The following is an 8,383-nucleotide window of genomic DNA, read 5'->3' on the forward strand; positions in this document are numbered from 1 at the left end:
GCCGAGAACGAAACAACATGCTTAATATGGTTCACATGTAAGACCGCATAAAGTCGACGACGGCGCATAACTGCAGTGCTCAGGCCCTTTCGTTTTACCCTGCACTCGTTAAGCACTATTCCTAATAAACTAATCTAGCATATCACGTTATGACACACTACAAGTGAATAGTTAATGAAGGAGCCGTATTACACCTCGGTGGAGAACAATTACATATAGCCACGTTTCGATTCAGGGAACACGGGTACTCTTCTCCGACATAGTAACCACATTTCCTCCCTTTAATGCACTGCGGCTCGAACACTCGCCCTTCGCAAAGGCAAAAAATTGTGGCCAAATTTGCACCCCAGCTACTGAACAGAAATCCAAGGAGGAGGGGGGGGTCTTTATCAAACAATGCTATGCCGGGCGCAACCCCTACAGCTTTTCGTGTATCTGTCATTCACTTGACGCTATGGCATTTTCGCGGAATACGCTCGTAACAGCGAGGAACTTAGCGCGTGGAGGTCCCGGAGCGACGGCGATGAGCTTCGCTGCCAGGTGCCTCTCCTACAGCTGCGATTCTGCAGGGGTGATTCTGGTCATCGTATGCTAGGCTCGACTGAAGCGCTTGCCTGAGCTACGAGTTTTGAGAGATTGTCTAGCGCATGAAGGAGAGGGACATGTTTCATAGGCGCAAACCGATACTATCGTATGAAATTCAGCCCTCTCGGTGTCTTTGATGCCAATCATCAAACAACGTCACTAGGTTTCTTATCCCTGCATAAAATGAAAGCAGCGTCGAATATACGATAAAGGGCAGGAAAATTTTACGAGAACCAACTGCTCATATGGCATCCCAACAAAAAGTGCCATGACGGTTAGGTTCGAGATGGAGGTCCAGACAGATGCGATTGGTGTGTATGCAATGGCGCGCCGATGAAAATTAATGCACAATGAGGGGCTCGCAATGAGATGCATACAAGGGGAGCCAACAGCCACTGCCGGCAAAAATGAAAACAAGGGGTGTGTGTGTGGGCAGAGGGGGGGGGGGGTGAGTTCATCAATGCGAAATAAATAATGTAACGTCATTGGAGAACTTATTATAAAAAACAAGAAAGAAAACGCATGCAAGCCGCGGAATCCGAAACAGTGAGCTCTGAATTTCGCGCCGACTGCGTGAAATTAGACGCATTCTCGGGACATCGAGCGGCATTATTGAATTGGCAATACATTTTTAATATTGCGGCGCAGTATGGATTCGGAAGCTCGTTGCGGTTACGGAAAATATCCTACAGCGGTTTTCCAAACCTCACGCACGTCTTACGAGCCTCTACTGGGTTTTTCTTAAATAAAGTGGTAATAAAGCTGGATCATGGAAAAAGCAAGAAAGTTCCAGAAACCCATCTACTTCTGCTCTATTGATTATGCGAAAGCGTTTGACTGCGTAGATTACAGCAGATTGTGGCACGCGCTCGAAGAGATGGGAGTTCCAATTCACCTCATCTGTCTCCTCACGAACCCATATGAAGGGCAAGAGGCCGCAGTCAGAACTGGGCATGGTCTTACTGATTGGTTTCCGATTGAGAATTGAGAAAGGAGTGAGACAAGGCTGCATACTGTCGCCCTGCCTATTTAACCTATATGCTGAGTGCATCAGGAGGAAGTCCGGTCTGGATGAGTGTTCAGCTGGAGTGAAGATTGCTTGAAAACGTACCAACAACCTTAGATATGCGAATGATACCACTTTAATAGCAGAAATTGAAGTGGAACTCAAGAGGCTTCTGATGAGCGTAGAAGGAGAGAGTGAGAAGTTTGGGCTTAAACTGAACATTAAAAAGACAAAGATCATGGCATCTTTCCCTATCGAGTCTTGGAGGATCAAGGGACAAGAAGTGGAAGCTGTGACAGATTTTCTCTTCTTGGACTCCAAGATTGCCCCGGAAGGAGACTGCAGCCATGAAATTAGGAGACGCCGGCTTCTGGGAAAGAGAGCTATAGCTAGCCTTGACCGCCTAATAAAGAGCAGAGACATTAGACTGCCAACCAAGATCCGTATAACTCGTGCTATGGTATTTCCAGTTGTGATGTATGGATGCGAGAGTTGGACTATGGTATTTCCAGTTGTGATGTATGGATGCGAGAGTTGGACTGTGAAGAAGGCTGACAGCCGAAGAATTGACGCGTTTGAATTGTGGTGCTGGTGGAGACTCTTGAGAGCTCCTTGGACTGCCAGCAGATCAAATCAGTCGATATTGTCGACCATAAACCCTGACTGCTCAATGGAGGGCCAAATTCTAAAGTTAAAGCTCAGCTACTTTGGTCATCTGATGAGAAGAGAGGAGTCGCTGGAGAAAGAATTGATGTTGGGAAAGGTTGAGGGTCACCGGAGAACGGGTAGGCAGCGAACGCGGTGGTTAGATGGCATCCTCGAGGCGCTGCATACCCGAAGTAATTGTAATTTAATGTCAATAATTTTCGGAACAGTAATTGTTATTGTTTTTGTTTAATTCCTGTTGAAACGAAATTTAGTTGTGTATGCATAAGCGGCATGTGCTAATATATGCAATTAGGTACCTCCAAATATTCGCTACATTACGCGTGGCGAGAGCTTTTTTATCACTGAGGCATGCTCCTTATGGCTTGGACTGTACATACAGCGCTCCATGCAAGCGCTGACGTGGTCAGCGTTGCGCCAGCCTTCTTGCTGACTTGACTTCCTCGCTGCTCCGCTTGGACAGCGGAGACTGCTGCGGAGAGCAACCGCGCGACGAAGCGAGTGGCGAGAAAGCGAATGACTGGGGCCCGCGCGTGAGCTTTGTTTCCCCCTTCCCCCCTCCTCCCTTGTGGTGGTTGGTGGTCCAGCTTCCAAGAAGGGGGCGCGAAAAAAAAAGAAAAAATAAGTGTGTGGTGAAGAGCTTTCTATTCTCCCCACCCTCCCGTCTGCGGAGCAACCGTAAAAAAGCCCCACTGCTGAGCCCGGCAGCTCTCGCCGTTGCAAGAGAGGGAAGGGCAGAAGAAAAGGGAAAGGAGCGTGGCCCGAAAGAGCCGAGCACCAGGCCGAGGAAAAGCTTGTACTCATTAAAAAGCCGGTGGGTACCCGGCGGCACCAGGGATCGAACCTGGTACCTCCCGAACACAAGGCGGATGCTCTACCACAAGGCCACGGTGATACGCCGCGTGGTGCCAGTTTTCCGAACTAAAAACCCCTGTCCCGAAAAGCTGGGCATGGAACGAAAACCAGGGTCATGGATATAGTCCGTGGTAGTTGACACGTCCCATGACCACGCGGAAACCGTTCACCGGGTTACGTTACGATCACTATGGTTACTATCATCATTATCAACTTTATGCATCGTCATTATCATCTCTATTACCATCACTATAGTTATAACTAACTGCAGCGTCTTCATCATCGATACTAGCTTCCTCAATCTAGAAAAGAGGATTACGATCGGTGTCACAAAAGCCGGGCGTGGCGGAGTAGCTTGAGCGCCTGTCTGAGAATAAGAGGGATATTGGTTCTATTTTCAGTGAAAACTAATATTTATCAAAGTGCCATTTCGTGCGGATATTCCCTGCAAACCGTTCAGAACTCCATAATCATAAAAATTTGAGAATAAGTGAACAGAAAAGTCAAAGGAGGCGAACAAGAATGCGCAAGGAGAGTTGGCCAACGGGAAATCCTAAACATTGCACTCTGTAGGATAGAGCTGAGGTGTCACCCATAACATTTTAATATAAACAGCAGCAGCGAAACTGAAAGTTCATACAGACATTCCAAGGACAGTAAGAAAAATTTCGAACAAGTCTACCTTTGTCACCACAGGAGAAGCTGGCTCGACTGTTTACGAAGCTTGTGTAAGCTCAAGAGAATAAGAACGGATTAGGTGTTGTGCGTGTAGTTTTATTTCCCCGCGTATAAATACTATGCCTAATGCAAGCAGTTTGCATCAGGAGTCGCACATTGAAACATAAATTGCAGAAACACTTTACAGTGTCTTCGAAAAGTATGACAAGACAACGTTAATGGCTCCCATCTTCTGGCTCTCCTTAAGGAACCCCGGCTTGTGCCGATTCAGTTCACACTCGCGTAAGCAGTAGTGCTCTTTGTGCTTCTGTTGGCCCGCACATAGATATAAGCATACAGTCGGAAAGTCGTAAGATGCCCATTATGTGAAAGACCCCCGGACGTAAACATAAATCACCACTTTAAACAAGCCGCACAAAATATACGTGACCAATCGATAGCATTCCTAAATCCCAATTCAAGGACCCTGAACGGCTGGATTGTGATCTCATCCTCTTATCTCACTTGCGAAACCTGAGTTGTCAATGTTTGCCAATCGGCGAAGTCGCATGACTTCTTGACGTCAGGCCACCGCACACCCATTCTTCGTGCGGCCATTTCACCGGTCCCCTACTACCTGCGCAAACAAAGCCTGTAGTTTTAATGTCGTAAGGAACACACCGACACCGACAGTGACATCGGCCGCTAGCCGGAGGGAAGCATAGCCATTTGGAAGGCTTTAAATTTGAAGACATTCTCTCCAGCAGAAGCCTATGTTTGGTTAGGGGCCTTCCTCATTTGTCTCTGGTGGCTTGCAAACACTGCAGTGCAGTCAGTTTGATAGATCGGATGGCTATCAGATTACCCTCTTCGACCCTCCTCCCTCCCTCACCCTAGCTTTTCTTCGGAAACAATAGTGTATTTAAACCCCTGCCAGTGATGAGCGCACTGCCCAGAAGAAGACAAGTCCACTTGTCGAAAAGTTGGCTCGACTTGCGAACTGATGATCCGTCTCTATTCTTGTTCAGTGCTATTTCATACTAAGATGAGTTGTTCATTTATAGCTTTCTTTATTATTGTGCTGAGTGCGGGAATTCGAGACTGGTCATTGTGTTGCAGTAGTGAAGACTAGAAAAGAAAGAAGCACCAAACGGCGCAACGTTCCTACAAAAAAAAAAGATTACCAGTCTTAAAGGTAGGTGTTCTTCAAGTCCAACACAATCTGTTTCAAAGCGCTCTTAAAAACGTTGGTTAACAAAAAGAAACTGAAAAAGTTTAGGGTGTGTAAGCATGGCCTGAACCTACTGATAGAGCAAAAGCTATGAGTATTGCAGCGAAGTTTTCTGCGGACACCTGGATTTAATGTGCCGCCGTCACAACGTTCGAACGAACCTTCTGTTCTAGCAACTCTCTGTTGTCTTTCGCCTCTACCAACTGCCGAGTTATATGCCTTCTTCTTCTTCCTGATTGACACCATTGCGCATGCAATTATTACAATAATCATGCAAACGTCTTCCACGTCATGAAGAACAGAAGCTGCCGCACAATTTAATTCAGACGATTCCATTTATAGTTATAATGCAGCGTACGAAAGGAAAAAAAATGCAAAGTCGGCCCTTGGGTTTCGCAGCCTTCACGTTCACTACGTATTTATGTGCACTCACGTGAAGAGTGAAAAGATTGAATAAATATTTTATTCATTTATTCGAGTTTGTTCTATTGTTTATTATAAATATTTCCACCGTGCCATATAAACAGTGTGCGCACACTGGACCGAAGAATTTTCCTGGGTATTGAAAGAAAAATCTGTACTGAGTATCTTCAACATGTTGTGCGCTTGACTCATCCTTGCTCAAAGTGCATATTCTACCACTTTAATTAGTGACAAACACGAGCCTTCGAGATGGCTTTCGAACTTATGTTTTGTACTCTCAAGGTTAAGAGAATATAGAACTTGTGGAAGCTCTCAACATTTGCATTTTGCTTGCAGCTTTCACTGTACTAGAAAACGTCGCTGTAGGCCTAGTTCTGGCTACTTTCCGCACAGAAGAATAACAAGTTAAAAAAAATCAATAAAGTGAAGGATCTAAACAAATGCAGCTCCAGAGAAGCAAAAGTGCATTATACATATAAACCAGAGTGTAGGGGATCACGTTTTTGTTTGTTTGTTGGAGGGGTTTTGAGTCCTAAAGCGACCCAGGCTATGAGAGACACTGGTGGGAAACACGTGCACGCGTCGTGTTTGGAAGTGTTTTTATTTTGTTGCTAAAAGACGTTCGTTACAGGAACACAAATTTGCTTCATTCCGCCGCAGTTATAATGAATGTATAATTGCTGGCATTGTTACTTGTTTAAACGCAATATTTGTGTAAATACTGCCATTCAATACCTAATTCTGATCTGTGCTTTCAGATGAAACACGCTGCATATCCCAATCTCCTTTTGCTGTTGGTGCAGCAACAGGAAACTGCGCTTGTTTGTGATGCTCGAATGTTCATGCCATCGGTCAACAATTTCAATGGATTCATGCGTCAAAACACAAAGATAATACCAAATTGTCACTCTGGTCAGTGATGTTTAAACCTAAATTGGTCCCGTGTTGCCGCATAGAGACCACAGTAAGATCGGTGCCTCGCTCCTTGGTATATGCTTCGAAATATGCGCCTTAAGTGAGAATTGAAAACTGGAACGATGATTGGATAAGGCTTGACTCTCGGCTTATACCTTATATGTTTCACTCTCAGTCAGGTTAACTACATTCTGCTTCTGGATCGACAGCTCTTTTCATATCTCACAATATAAGGCTGCGATTATATATTGCCCATTAAATTCTTACTTTGCGTCTCGACTATGCTTTGCAACCTTTGCAATCTCGAGGAAATTATTCTTTCGCGCAAAGGAAATGACGCTTGTTTGTACATACACAGAATCAGCACACTTCGTTCACCATTTTCGTTTCATTGGCTTTCATACATTGCCATTGTGCATCGCTTGCAGCCATGCAGCCATGCATGCATGGGCGCTTTAGCTTTCACCATTTTCGTTTCATTGGCTTTCATACATTGCCATTGTGCATCGTTTGCAGCCAGTCGTGTACTTGTTTAAACGCAATATTAGGGTAAATACTGCCATTCAATACCTAATTCTGCCAATTCAATACCTAATTCTAATTCTACTTAATACCAGTCGGTAAAAAGCTGTTTTCAGTACAAGCATTCGTATTAGCCTGCCCAAAGATATGAGGTATATTTGCAAAAAAATAAAAATGAAAATGAGCATTTTTCTATCACCTGGGTGATATCCATACCATCAACCAGGTGATAGAAACCTTCTCGGAATATAACCAAACCTTCTACATAGCATTCATTGATTACGAAAAAGCATATGACTCAGTAGAAACCTCGGCGGTCATACAGGCATTGCGAAATCAGGGTGTAGACGAGCCGTACTTGAAACTTAAAAGTGCTGGAAGATATGTATAGGGGGTGCACAGCTACCGTAGTTCTGCATAAAGAAAGCAACAAATAAGAGCGAGTTGGCGGGCTAGTTGGTTTTGCATAATTTAAGAACAGCGCAAAGGACAGAACACAGAGACACAAGAAAGCACAAACACAAGGCGCTGACTATCAACTCTCAGAGTTGATAGTCAGCGCCTTGTGTTGCTACTTTCTTCTGTCTCTGTGTCCCGTCCTTTGCGCTGTTCCTTAATTAATTAAAGTAACAAAATTCCTATAAGGAAAGGTGCTAGGCAAGGAGACACGATCTCCCCAGTACTATTCACTGCTTGCTTAGAGGAAGTATTCAGAGACTTGGAATGGGAGAAGCTAGGGATAAGAGTAGAATGAGAATACCTCAGTAATCTCGGATTTGCCGATGACATTGCATTGCTAAGTAACTCGGGAAATGAATTGCAAGGAATGATTGATGACTTAGACAGAAAAGTAAAACAAGTAGGCTTGATAATTAATATGCAGAAGTCTAAGGTAATGTTTAAAATCCTAGGGAAGAAACAGCAGTTTAAGTTAGGTATAGCGAAGTACTAGACGTAGTAGGCGAATATATCTATTTCGGACAGGTAGTAACAGCAGATCGGACCATGAAAGGGAAATAACAAGGAGAATAGGACTGGGATGGAGCGCATTTGGCAAGAACTGCCATATTATGACTAGCAGCTTACAGGTATCGCTCAAGAGGAAAGTACACAACAGTTGCATCTTGCCTGTACTTATGTACGGGGCTGAAACGCAGAAGCCAACAAAGAGGCTTCTACTTAAGTTGAGGACAACGCAGAGGGCTATGGAAAGAAAAGTGGTAGGGATAACGTTAAGAGATAGGAAACGTGCAGAGTTGGTCAGAGAAATAACACGTCACTGACATTCTGATGGAAATCAAGAAGAAGAAATTGGCATGGGCAGGACATGTAGCGCGAAGAAAGGACAAACGATGGTCGCTTAGGGCAACAAACTGGATTCCAAGGGAAGGAAAGCCTAGCCGGAGGCGGCAGAAAAATAGGTGGGCGGATGAGGTCCAAAAAATTCGCAGCGGTCAAGTGGATACAGCTAGCACAGGACCGGGTGAATTGGAGAAATATGGGAGAGGCCTTGGCCCTGCAGT

The sequence above is a fragment of the Amblyomma maculatum genome, chromosome 9 (genome assembly GCF_055883805.1).
Source record: "Amblyomma maculatum isolate TAMU_Amacu chromosome 9, ASM5588380v1, whole genome shotgun sequence".
Lineage (NCBI taxonomy): Eukaryota > Metazoa > Arthropoda > Arachnida > Ixodida > Ixodidae > Amblyomma > Amblyomma maculatum.